Source organism: Ctenopharyngodon idella, chromosome 15 (assembly GCF_019924925.1).
Source record: "Ctenopharyngodon idella isolate HZGC_01 chromosome 15, HZGC01, whole genome shotgun sequence".
In the NCBI taxonomy this organism is placed as follows: domain Eukaryota; kingdom Metazoa; phylum Chordata; class Actinopteri; order Cypriniformes; family Xenocyprididae; genus Ctenopharyngodon; species Ctenopharyngodon idella.
In genome coordinates this window covers 1231127-1244929 of record NC_067234.1, presented here as the reverse complement: position 1 = coordinate 1244929, position 13803 = coordinate 1231127, and the positions used below count along the sequence as shown (strand labels likewise).

At 36.3% G+C, this 13803-nt stretch overlaps 1 protein-coding gene across 1 annotated transcript in view; it reads right to left on the bottom strand.

Annotated features, from left to right (window-relative positions):
* Positions 1–12958, bottom strand: part of LOC127496024 (protein FAM110B) — a 41694-nt gene extending 28736 nt beyond the window's left edge. Inside the window, exon 1 of the mRNA XM_051863559.1 lies at positions 12815–12958. The gene's annotated coding sequence lies outside the window, so the exon portion shown is untranslated. The remainder of the gene's footprint in view (positions 1–12814) is intronic.
* Between the last annotated feature and the right edge of the window lie 845 nt (positions 12959–13803).

The window sequence follows — 13803 nt, the reverse complement described above, 5'->3', positions numbered from 1 at the left end:
TATAAGTGTTTATATTTTAGACTTGGGGGATGTTTTTTGCGGGAAATTGCGTACATATGTCACTCGCCCGTGCATGTCTGGTCATATCCGTGAACAAAAAAAAAATGTTGTTCCAGCTACTTTGACGCATGTATGATGTGGGAGTGTCATAGTTTAGTGGTCAAATGTTGACATGGAGCAGGCTAAACCTCGAACCTCTGGGGAATCACCCATTTTTTGAAAACGGTGAACAGAAGAGAGTCTACTGGCAACAAGAGAGCACGACAGAGCTTGTAATAAAACAAGAATCAACAATGGCTTGGCTTTTTGGAGATGGCAAGAACTGATAAATTGCCATATGTAGCTTTCTAACAGAGTTCACTGTAAAGCCTTTTCATTATTGGTTGTTGTGCTGGAATTTATTTTCAAGGAAATACAGTGTCTATTAATGGGTATAGCTACAGTAACGTCTTCAGCTAGTCAGCTTGATATCCTTTCCATCTAAACTGGTTATATAACTTAAGCCTAGTAAATGTTTTATGAGCAGCAGGATAACTATATTCATCCGCAGAGTCACGCAGAGCCAAAGCACAACCAAAACAATGTTCTCCCACAAAATGCATGCAGTTTTGTTTTTTAGCCGCTAGAGGTCCAAAAGTTACATAGTGTACCTTTAAATTATCTCCTTTTGAGTTCTACTGATGAAAGAAAGTCATACAGGTTTGAAACAATATCAATTTTTGATAATTTTATGACAATTTTCATTTTAGGGGGAAATAATCATGTTCTTTTTGAAGGATTGGGGATAGACTATTTAATTAATTCAATATAAAAACAAAGTCAAAGGAAAGTACCCAAAAATTTTAGAAAAAAAACATACATTTATGGGTGTTTGTTCACTGGCAACATATCTGCATTTCTGCCAATACTGTGCCACCAGAGAGAACTGGATGTGCCACCATGAGAATTGACATTTGGATTGAATGCTAATGCACTGCCACTTGAACCGACCCTGGGGGTTGGGCACAATTTTACACTGGCCAGGACTGACTCAAGCCAACTCAGTGATGTAAACATCTACACAACCTCCAGGGTGCATTAACTGGACACACCACCATGTATTTGCTACTAGATGCCCAGCGGACAAGCTAGTAGTCACTATAACAGTCTCACCCCATCACATAACAGCCCATAGCATGAGGGTCATCAAAAGGATAATGCACATTGCATATAATGTAAAGCAGCTGTTAGCAAATAGATATATTCCAGAATGTAGCACAAACAGTGCCAAGTAAATAAGCACCTGAAATGAGATGGCAACAGAGACAGTAATTCATCTCTCCTCTAGTCTAGCACACTCTGGACGACATGAAATAGGTCACCGTTTGAACGTCGTGCTTGGCCCTCTGCCAGCGCTCCCAACTATTCGCCGATCCTCTTCTCTCTCTCTTTTTTTTTTTTTTTTTTTTTTTTTTTTTAAATTCCTTTATTGTTGATCTCTGTAAAAGCAGTCATGTGAATGCAAGATGGCAGATCATGTAGACTGCAGACATTTTATTCATTCAGCTAGACATGCAGCACTAATAAATGAGAGATGGGGAGATTTTTCATTTTTGGATAAAGCCTAGAGAATTTAAGTATTCCTAAAATGGAGGGTGATTGTGCTTCTCTCACACACGTAAGGCTAATCCTATTGTTTATGTTGAAAATGTCTGAAATGAGACTGAAACAGGAAAGAATATGGGAAATAATAGGTTCAAAATCCTCACAAGATCAAATGTTTTCCTTCATATAGAAAAAGTTAAAATAGGTAGATGAATCTCAGAAATTGCTTGAATCTTACTGTGAACACCACCATGGTATGTTTAACTGTATAATTAAGAGCCCATTCCCTAAATACGAACACAAATCACAGGTTCATGCATGCTTTTCATCCTGTCCAGAGGATTTGGGTCACATTTTAATCCTGCAGTCAGACAAACCTCACAGAGTTAATTACTTTAACTCAACATTACTTTTATAATGCACTCTGCTTGTTTACATAATTAAAATGTATAATGATAAATGAAACATTTCATATTTCACTGTTGACTAAACATTTATGAGCGCTTCTTTAATACAGACACTTAAATGTCCCAGGGGTTGATTAATATTAAAACTTTTGTTTTGACTGCAACATTTTTTTTTTTTTTTTTGTAGTGTGCAGGTCAAATTAAAACTTCTTACCCAGCCTTCATTTATTTTCTGTAATGTTGCTGTTTGAGCATAAACAACATCTGCAAAGTTATGACACTCAAAGTTGAATGCAAAGGGAGATTTTTTTAAAGGATTCTGTTTAAGGACTACAACAAATGGCTGGTAGGGACTACAACAAGCTTCTTCCCAGGTTAGTGACATCACTAACCCTAAAATTTACATAAACCCTGCACCCGAAAACACGCAACAAAGGGGGTGAGGCCATGTTGGGCTGCTTTAGAGAAGAGGAAGAGTTGTCGTAGTAGAGTGTTGTTACCATGCCGTCATTTTGCGCCAGACTGCTTCACAAACGAGGGTCAATTCAACGCTGGATTTGCACAAAAGTTTAACTAGACGGCACATGCTAGTTGATGAGTTGAATCAACTCGACAGCAAATACATAAATGTATCCACTAACCATTCAGAAATGTCCAGTTGCATTCTATAAGTTCCTGAGTCTCTCCATCAGTGTCCGACTCCGGTTTGAACAATGTAAGGTTGAACACCGTTACTGACAATCGTCATTTTGGCTGCGTGAGATTCTCCAGCTTTGTTGTTGTTGAGCAACCAAAGAGAAAGCTGTTAAAGCTCTGCCCTCTTCTAGAAAGGGGGCAGGGAGCAGCAGCTCATTTGCATTTAAAGGGACACACACAAAAACGGCGTGTTTTTGCTCACACCCAAACTGGGGCAAATTTGACAAGCTATAATAAATGATCTGTGGGGTATTTTGAGCTTAAACTTCACATACACATTCTGAGGACACCAGAGACTTATATTACATCTTGAAAAAGGGGCATTATAGATCCCCTTTAAATCTTTGAATGCTAAATTACATCATAAAAATATTAACATTTTTAAAACTATGATAACCTAAGCAAAGGGTGAATTAAACAAACTATTTCAATATGTGTTGTGTGAAAAATATTTACCAATTTTTGAACCAAAGTTCAAAGGCCCAAAACAACAATCCTGCATCAATGAGACTATAGTGTTATGCTTAAAATGAAATGAGCACAAAAAAAAAAAAAACTAAGAAAAGGTATATTTTACTTGAATGTTTATATCACTTAAGATTTTTATTTCAAGCTTCACTTTTGTAAAATTATACAAAAGGGATAGAAATAGGATTTAATTGTATGTAATTAGGATACATGAAATGCCAGCAATGAAATTATCTTTAGGAAGACAAAAGAACAAGCCATTTAATTCCAAAAATCCAAAAGTATAATTTCCACCACTGTCATTTCCACTACTAAATAAAACATGATTTGAGATGGTGGAATGACATTTTCTACCTGAATTTCAATGAACAAAATACAAAATTTTCAGACATTGTTGACATTTCAATAAGTTTAGTTTGAGAAATGTGTTTCTAAAAGCCCACAAAGGCCAAAAATGCCCAGAGTTGAAGAAACACCATTATAAGCGACTGTGGTATATTAGAAAGAATTCCAATATGTAAGCGACTGCTGTGAAATGAGTTCACAAGTGTTGAAACAACTGTGTTCACAACTGTAAAATGATTGGCTCATTCAATATTTACAAGCAAAATATTGGTTTGGTGTGGATAGCAATATACATTCATTACACTGATTATTGAGAACATAACAGTGACAACTATTCCCTGCTCTGTGTCCATATCCATCACCTCTTATAGCCAATAAAAGCAGGTTATTATAATTCTGCCACAAATAAAGATCATCACCCGGGCAGAGACATATTGAATGATTTCTAATAATCCTCCGGAAGTGGGAGAAGGAATGTGACCTGGCACCTAACACCAGATCTCAGTGTGTGTATGCCATCTGCTGTGGAGCACCTCCATAGGGCTGCTTTCATCAACACCTTCTGTTGAGCTCTTCACACTCGCAGCAGTGTGGCCTTAATCCTCCTACAGCTGACCCAGCGTTGGGCCACTTTAATTGCAAAAATATTTCTCAAGAGCCTGTAAACAAGATGCAATCACGTTTCTCTATGATATGAGCCGACAAGGCCTGAGCTAGAGTAAGTGCTGAGAGATTCAATAAAGGCCTGATCTGCTGTGCTTGCGAAAGGATTTTATTTGTCGATGCATTCTATAAAATCAAAGCAATATTTAGTAACAGGCCCTGTAAAATGTCTGCAGCAGTTATGTAAGAATAGGGCCTCTAAATCTATCAGCCCAAAACAGGACATAAGAAAAGCAATAACACCATTTTAATGGATTAATGGAATTGGGGTTGTAGCCACATTATTTTCATGTTTTGCTGTTAACCTTGTGCAAGACCTGGTTGAATTGCGTTATTATTAGTGTGTTCTCGTCATGTCCAAAAGATGCTGTTTTTTTCCACATCCAATCAAAACCACCTTTTTTCGACCTTCCTAAGGCAGACGAACTTAAAAATACATTTTAACAAATTTTTCCTAACATTTATAACAATCTCAACGACTGCATTCTGAACCATGCTGTTCAATGCAGACAGGGGCACGGGAAGATGTTTTGGGTTGGGCTTGCTGGGGTGATATATATTTTAATAAAGAAATAAATTATTTCTTTATTATATAAAGAAATAATATATAAAACACGTCAACGCCACAAAGCAGGACAAACAATCCCAGAGAACTCATTTAAATGGAGCATACGGTCTATTTTTTTGACAGAACATAGTAATATTTGCAACAAGGAATGTATTTGTAATACGATATTTCAAAAAAGGGCTATTGAGGTATGTTTGCAGGCAATAAACGAGCCTGCACACAGCGAGAGGAAATAAATAATGAATAAATAAAAAAAATAAATAAATAAAAAAACACTTGTGCCCCTAGCTTACAGACTTGCACTCCAGAGTGGGGTGCAGTGGAAACCCACCAGTAGGTGGCATCATTCACTGTTTTAATAAGTGAGTCATTGAATCATTCATTTAAATGAATTTGTTCAGAAATCTTGATTCTTTCAGGAACAAAACATTAATGAAAATTCTGTCATTAATTACTCACCCTCTTGTCGTTCCTAAACCATAAGCCTTTCTTTCATCTTTGGAACACAAATTAAGATATTTTTGATGAAATCTGAGAGCTTTCTGTCCCTCCACTGGCAGCTAAGCAACTGACACTTTGACGCTTCAAAAAGTTCATAATAAGATCGTAAAACTAATCCATATTAATTGAGCGGTTTAGTCCAAATTTTCTGAAGAGACACGATCACCTTATATTATTAATGGTTTTAATTAAAAAATAAAAGAATAAACGGTTTTAATTTAAGAATAAAAAGGCTTTTATTCACATATAAACATTGATCAACTCACACATCAGTTGTGGTAAATAGAAGCTCAAGTATGTTTGCTTGACGCATACGAGAATCAATGAGGTTCATTATCGTGCTGCGCAGCATGTTTGAGCTTCCGCATCATTCAGGTTTGGTTGAGCTTATGTTTTCTGATCAATGTTTATATGCGAGTAAAAGCCCAAATTCCTATGGATTAGTTTATGATCTCTTTATGAACTTTTTGAAGCATCAAAGTGTCAGTTGTGAAGCAGTCTGTGGAGGGACAGAAAGCTCTCAGATTTAATCAAAAAGGTCTTCATTTGTGTTCTGAAGATGAACGAAAGCCTTACGGATTTGGAACGATATGAGGGAGTAATTAATGACAATTTTCATTTTTGGGTGAACTAATCCTTTAATTTTTGGGGGCATTTTTGCCACAAGCAACCGTTAAAGGGTTAGTTCTCACCAAAATGAAAAGTCTGTCATTAATTACTCACCCTCATGTCGTTTGAAACCCATAAGACTTTCGTTTATCTTCGGAACACAAATGAAGATCTTTTTGATGACAGAATGCTGTCAGATTTCCTTCCATAGACTGCCTTTGCAATAGGGCAGCAACTAACGATTATTTTGATAATCGATTAGTTGGCCGATTATTTTTTCGATTAATCAGATAAAAAATCCTAATTTTATTTATTTTTATTTTATTGATTAAAAAAAAAAAAAACACAGTATTGCACATTCCAAAGTACTTCAAACAAATGTGCCAATCGAATGTTATAAAAACATACAGAGCTTAATTTATTAGACTACCTGTCATAACGAAGAGAGAACAAATATTTTAGGAATCTATCAAAACTTTTTTAAAACTAAAAGTGGTATTGTCATTTATTAGGAAAATAAACTGAAACAACTAAATAGTTTCTAAATATTCACACATAATATCCAAAAAAAACTTAATAACAATCTCTGTTCTTATTGACTGTAATTGGGCATCTGAAGAAAAAAAACAAAGTGTTTTACTTTTTCCTGCCTTTCTTGTAAAACAGTAAAATAAAAAATTCATGGATAACAGCAATAATTATACTGTAGCTTTAGAAATACTGCTGTAACTAAAGAGCTTTCACCATTAACCATTACAGAAACATGAAAAATGATTTTAGTAATCACCAATACTGATAGTTTAGGGCAGCTGTGGCACAAACCATACAATGGGTGGCAGAGGTCTAATAAATTTGTTAAGCACTGTATACAGTTTAAATCTCTACTCTACATTAAAAATGAAGATAGTAATAAAGATAAAGAAAAACACAAACTCAGTGTTAACCAACAGGCAAGATAAATGTTCTGCAGGAACACACACATTCACTCTGGACACAATCACCTCTTACTGTCATTTCTTTATCCTGTAAATAGGCTATAAGAAACGTCTTACATTTATATTCAATTACATGTTGTTATCCCTTTACAGTTACTACTCTCATAAAATACTTGAATGACATGTTGATTTTTAAATCTAAATTTAACTTTAAACAACAGATATTTCAGCAAAATGAATATTTTTGTGCTGAATATTAATTGTCTTCCTCTCTCCCGCGTCCCATCTGTCTGATGCGGGTGCGCGCGCCGGCGCTTATTCAGTAAAGTTTGAAGTTTAACGCAGACTGTCAGGATGAGCCTTTATGCAAAATGTAAATGTTCGCGTGAATTTGTGACATTTACAGATAAGGATACAGACACAGAATAAACGTTTTGCGCTGAGGACGCATATGCATCTGTCAAAGCGCCTGACAGGGCAAGACCTTATGCTAATGCATTAGCTTGAAGCTTAAAATAAAGAATTCTCATGTTTTGATCAGCTTTGATCACGAACCTTTCCTGCAGCAGCTCAATCTGTTTCCTTCACTATTTTTAGATGCATTTTGTCCATAGAAATGCGTTATTCAGTGCTGTAATTTGACGTAACTGGCGGAAGTCTTCCGTGCACTGTGGGCAGGCCCGACTAATCGATAATGAGAATCGTTGTCGATGATTTTCATTATCGATTTTATCGAATAGTTGTTGCTAGTCCTACTTTGCAACTCACACTTTGACACTTCAGAAAGTTCATAAAGAGATAGGAAAACTAATTCATATGAATCAAGCGGTTTAGTCCAAATTTTCTGAAGAGACTTGATCCCTTTTTATGATGAACAGATTTAATTTAGGCTTTTACTCGCATGTAAACATTGATCAGCAAACATAAGCAGTAGCTCAACCGAACCTAAACAATGCACAAGAACAAACCTCTTCTAGAAGCTCAAACGTGCTGTGTAACACATGAGAATTAACCTCACTGGTTACGCAGCATGTTTGAGAGGTTTGTTCTTGTGCGTTATTTAGGTTCGGTTGAGCTTCTGCTTATGTTCACTAATCCCCTGGATGCAGGTCAGATGTTATAAATGACACAATTACAAAAACATCACATCTGAAATGTAAAAGAGGTATAAAATAAAGAATTACTACTGTGAAATGTCCTGCACAAGTCGTGCTTGCGAAAGTGGTTCGGGTTGATCAACTTGTTCAACTTTTTGACTTTTTTTGTCATTATTGGACTCGGGCTCAAACTGATATGGCAAAACTTATGCCCGTTAACGTAGTTACAGTAGGGTTTGCAAGAATCCAGAGCTGATACTCTCTGGTTACGGTAAGGGGCGTTACATTTCTGATATATGCTGTAAGTGATAGACAATAGTAACAGGCTGGGGCTGGCTGACCAATCAGCACAGATTGTGCTTTTCGGAAGGCGGGTTTTAAAGAAATTAAAATTAAAACAGAGCTTTTAGACAGAAGGAGAAAACAGGTAACAATGTAAATTATAAGAAAAATTTTGTTTTTTGATCATTAAATGATGTAAACGTATTTTTTTAAACCACATAAGCAAAATTATGAACCTGTAAATGAGCATAATAGGACCCCTTGAATTCAAATGAGTAAAACAGCCAATAATCAATATAATATGAATATATTGTGTATCCCTATTTGATTTATAAATAAAACTTAATATTTAATGAAAAACAAAATACATTTCTAACTCATCAAATATATTGCTAAAAAAATCATTTATTTATTGCAGTGAGGCTAGTGAAAAATTCATCACATAAAAATCTGTACTACCGACCTCACTAGATCAGCAGGAAAAAAATATTGTTAAGTCCTGTAGACTTAAAAATCAGAGCTTTGATAGTAATGTATGCAGACAAAAGAGCGTTAATTCTGCTGACAGGACACCTGTACTCAGCACCATCACAGACAGCTTTACATCTTTGTGTTGTCTGTTGTGACTAACACGCAACCTACTCTAAGGACCCTTTAAAGCAGACCGGTGGCACGTCCTGAACAAAACAGTGAGTATGGAGCCTACATACCCACGTGCACGCACACAGAAACAAACACACGCCACGCCTGGGCACATTACAAAGGCCTGCTGGGGGTCAGGCTACGCATCTGCGGCCTCTATTGATGTGAAGAGTCAGACAGATGGGCCTAAATCGCCCCTGGAGAATAAACAACACAAAGGCAACATGAAACCACAATAATGCAACCTGGGCCCAAAAGTATTTCATCACCACTAATAACTACTCGGTCAGGGGGCATCCAAACTAGTTAGTGTTGTTGTGAAATCGGTCAAGTTACTGGCCATTAAAACGGATATTGATTTGTCTTTATTATAAGTCTCACAAAACAATGTCTAATCAAAACACATTTAAGGGTAAGTGTGGCCGATATACTGGTAGACATGATTAATGTGGCCATTGATGTCTTATGTTCAATGATATGTAAATAAAACAAGCAATATACTGACTCTTTGTAATGTCTATTCAGTGCTTTTGAGGCCACAATAATGTAACCTTTGAATTTGTGATTAATTAATTGGCTTGTCAAGTAATTAATTTGATATTAAAAAAAAAAAAAAAAAAACTCTCGATAGCCCTTATTATTACTTTTTCTCAAAATTTTGATAATATCTTGCAGAGAGTTTGAATGTACCATATCCATAACCCATAAGTGTTATTAAGTTCTTCCATGACATGAAATAAATCCAGTCTGAGACACATCATCATGTTGAGACATGACCGCATGGATATGTCCACTTCCTTCCCATCTTCTGCTCTTCAGATTAACCTGACGCAACATCATAACAGGTGTCTTCATGGATATGGCTCAGTACATTTAAAGGAAAAGTTTTTACTCCCCCTCAATTTGTTCCAAACCTGTATAAATTTCTTTGTTCTGCTGTACACAAAAGAAGATATTTGGAGGAATGTTTGTAACCAAGCAGATCTCACCCCCTATTGACTACCATAGTAGGAAAAAAATATATTATGGTAGTCAATGGGGGGTGAGATCTGCTTGATTACAAACATTCTTCCAAATATCTTCTTTTGTGTACAAAGAAATTTATACAGGTTTGGAACAACTTGAGGGGAAGTAAATGACAGAATTTTCATTTTTGGGTGAACTATCCCTTTAAGCTTTTACTCTTTATAAAAGGGACTGACTAGGAGTTTCAGCAGCTTTGGGTGAAAGTGTTTTTTCTTTTGATTTATAGTAAATTGTTATTAAACTTTTATATTTAATAAAATACAAATATATAGGGTATATAAGGAGCTGCATGACAGACACAAATGAACTAGGCTGCCAGAAGGGAGAAGTCTAAAAGAAATCATGGTTAAATTCACTCGCAGCTTTTGCAATGGCAAAAAGAGGGAGGCATTTGAAAAGCTGATATACCTACTGGATTTAATTACTCTCATGATTTATCCTGTGACTCACCATTCATACTGTGAGAAGACTGAAATGCCCAAGACTTTCCACATGTGAACAACAAAACTCACCCTGAACGACCCACTGGATCATCCGCTTAAAATATGATCCAATCGGAGCTGGCTCGACCATGTAATGCAAGGTGCCAATATGATGTCAAAATCAGCTATTCATAGACTGCTCTGCTGTTTTTTTTTTTTTAAGACAATTCCTCAGCCACAGAATAGACTGTACTAAAGCCCTTTATTTCCTCAAGCCCTAAGAGGAGCGCTGACAAAAACTCTAACTGCATTTTCATCTGTTACCTCTAAACGCAGTTCATTTCCGCATCTCTGCTGAAGTCATCATGGCATTCCTCATATAATCATGGCTTTACAATCCCATGACACTGTTCCAGCTCTGCACTTTTCATTCCACATCCCTTCTTACGCCGCCAAAGAAGAGAAAGCGCTACATTCCTGTTGTGTTAGTACAGAATTCTTAAGTTTGATGCAATGTAGCTTGTAGTCAAAATGTAAGAACAGCAAACGTCCTAATTAAACTAAAGGCATAAAGTTAATCAAGAATTGTGCAAGACTACCTACATTAAATAAACCAGCGGTTTTGTTTTAAAGTCCCCGTGAACCGGAAGTTGCAAACGACTTTTCTCCAGTGTTTTGTCATATTTCCAAGTGAAACGGAATATTGAATAGAGGGCAGGGTTTTACTTTAGTATTCCTCCTCTTCATCTCTCACTCATAGCAGACTAACGGTTGGAGGGGAGTGGTTTAAGCGTTTTCAACCCAAGCCGTCAAACTGACGTCATCAGAGAAGGAACGCCATTCCAGACCGGAAGTAACTTTTCAGATTTTGATTAAAGATTACCACGACAAACTATTTTTTTCTGTGCACGGATTAATTGTTCACCACAAGACTAGTAATATGCGCTTACAAAGTAAATAGGGTCAATTTTGATTTCATGACGACTTCAAAACCTAGCTTTTGGTGACCCAACTCACTTCAAAACTGTAACTATCTTAAACTAAACATGGAATGTATTAATATTACCAGGAACTTTATACAATAAAGTCTTAGCCCAACAATATGTAAAAATATTAACATGACATGTATTTGTGCCAAAATACCACAGAGTCTGATTGGACACACATTCTTTAAGATTAGACACATTCAAAAAAGTTTTCTCTTCCCTTTTAAAGTTGCGATGTAAAGGAAATATTGACAGATCGTTTCTTCCATATTGTGATGTACATCCGATTGAAACGGCTTATCGAAAATGAAAAACCTTGGTTCTATACATCTGTTGTTTAGTGGATGAAATCTGAACGTGAGCTCAAGTTGATTGTAAGAAAATGGTGGACTAAATGATTGGAGAAATCCGGCATACATCAACAGAGCGAAGTCTGTCAATTCACCAGAAGATCGACATTTTGATTAAGAATTACAAGGTTTTTTTTTCCTATTCATGCAGACTTTAAAGGTTAATAAGCCTATTTATGTTTTCATCCAAACTATGCAAGCATTGTTTCCCTGCTATCCATGACGTTTAAACTGACTATTTTTCTGAGGGAACCAACAGAGATGGCATTTAAAGGGCTTTAAAAGTGACTGCCACTTTCTTGTGCTCAAAACAAGCATTAGTCTGCGGTTGCTCAAACCAAATGACCTAATATAGTGCAATTCTGGCCAATGACTAATTCTCAAAACAAGAATTTTGAGATACAAGTGTGAGCCAAACTTATGATCATCCCCTTCAGCAGCTATCCTAATCCAAACAGACAGCAAACTGCAGTCTAACAGGCTTTAAATCTGGTTTGAGCAGCTGTATTTTATACAAGTACTTATAAACACAACAGGTCACCAGTGCCACATTTTGCACTGCGACGACAGGCGAGCTGTCATTACGGCTTGTCTGATACCCTTCAAACCTAAATTAAAAGCTTAGAATGATCCAAGACATTAGCAACACCTTAAAACAGTATACAATTTAAGGGACAAGCATGAGAAGAGAAAGAAAAAGGCATTTATGAGTCTGTGTTTGGCATGCTTGGAACTACATTAATAACAGTCCTGATAGACAATCGATAGCTCACTCAACACAATACAAGATGCCAGACTCATGCATACAATTTCAGACAGTTACAATGGAGAAAATAAAGTCATATATGGGGGGAAAGCCTGCTGTTACTTTAAACGTATTGTCTGTCTGCTCTGTAATCCATGCGGTTTCATGACAACAGCAATATTTCCACCTTTTGCTGCAAAATGCAGTTAGGAGGAAGAATATAATGCAAACACTAGCTATATTGAGCGAATGGCTCTTTAGATATGCTGCTTATATATCAAAATCCACGAAGATAAACGTAACGCAGCAAAATCACATGCAACATGTCATTGCCAGTGTTCATGTCCATGGAATTTGGATGTCTGGAGTTGAACAATAGGTGAGGGATGCTAGACTGTTATTGAATGGGCTGTTATGAGGTCTAAACAGACACTGACGCATCCTAAAAACAGCGTGAAATAAAATTATAGTAATTACAAAGAACTTACCTTTATGATTTGCGCGTGAAGACTTTAAATGAATGAGGACGCTGCGGTATATTTCCGTGCTCATTCGCAGTGGATTGGAGCTGAAAACCTTGCGTTGGGCAGCACCTACCAGCTTATTGAACCCCGCTGCATCATGAGCCTTAGATCCAGAATAGACAGACCGTTGTGCGAAAGAGGGGGGAACGGTCAAACAGACTATATTATTTCCCGTTGACACAATTAGCTGATTTCCAGTTTTACAGTATAGGAAAAAGAGGTCCGCTTATTTAATAAATAGATTAAATATGCGATACATACATTCTGTGTACAATGACTTTTCAGTTTTAAATTAACAGTTCACCCCTGTTTTCAAAATACTGCTGTCCAACTTTCTTAAAGGGACCGCTACCTTTACCACATTCAGCTGATGAGCGCAGTTTGCGGTCCGTTCTATGAAATGTCAAGCATAAATAATGAACTTGACCTCTAGGTAAAATTATTAGGGTTAAACCTAATGATGCTTTGGACAGGCTTTTATGTTTTCTGTCTAATGTATTTTAATATATTTAAGAAAAAAAGAAAAGAAAAAAACTTGTATGAGAATTATTATTTTAATAGTACTAAGGCTACTCCTTATGCTTATGCTTAGGCTACTTTAATTTATTTATTTGGATTTTTTTTATTTTTTTTTTATTAACATACACCTAGTTTAATTGCCAAAATCTGCATGAAATTGCAAAAGGGAAAATGTTATTTTATTGTTGTTATTATTATTACCAGCCACTGTGGCTAGTGGTTTTCCAAAGTTACTAACCACTCAGCATTTTCACTGGCCACAATTTTGACATCAACACCATGGGGGAAAATTGCAATAAATATCGCTGTCACTTTAAGACCTAATGCACAGATGTGCAGATCGTTACACGTTTCTCAACTGTTTACATTCACTTAAAACATAACTAACTGTGTTTACATGAATACTTGCCAAGACGGGTATTTTGTGTGTATTT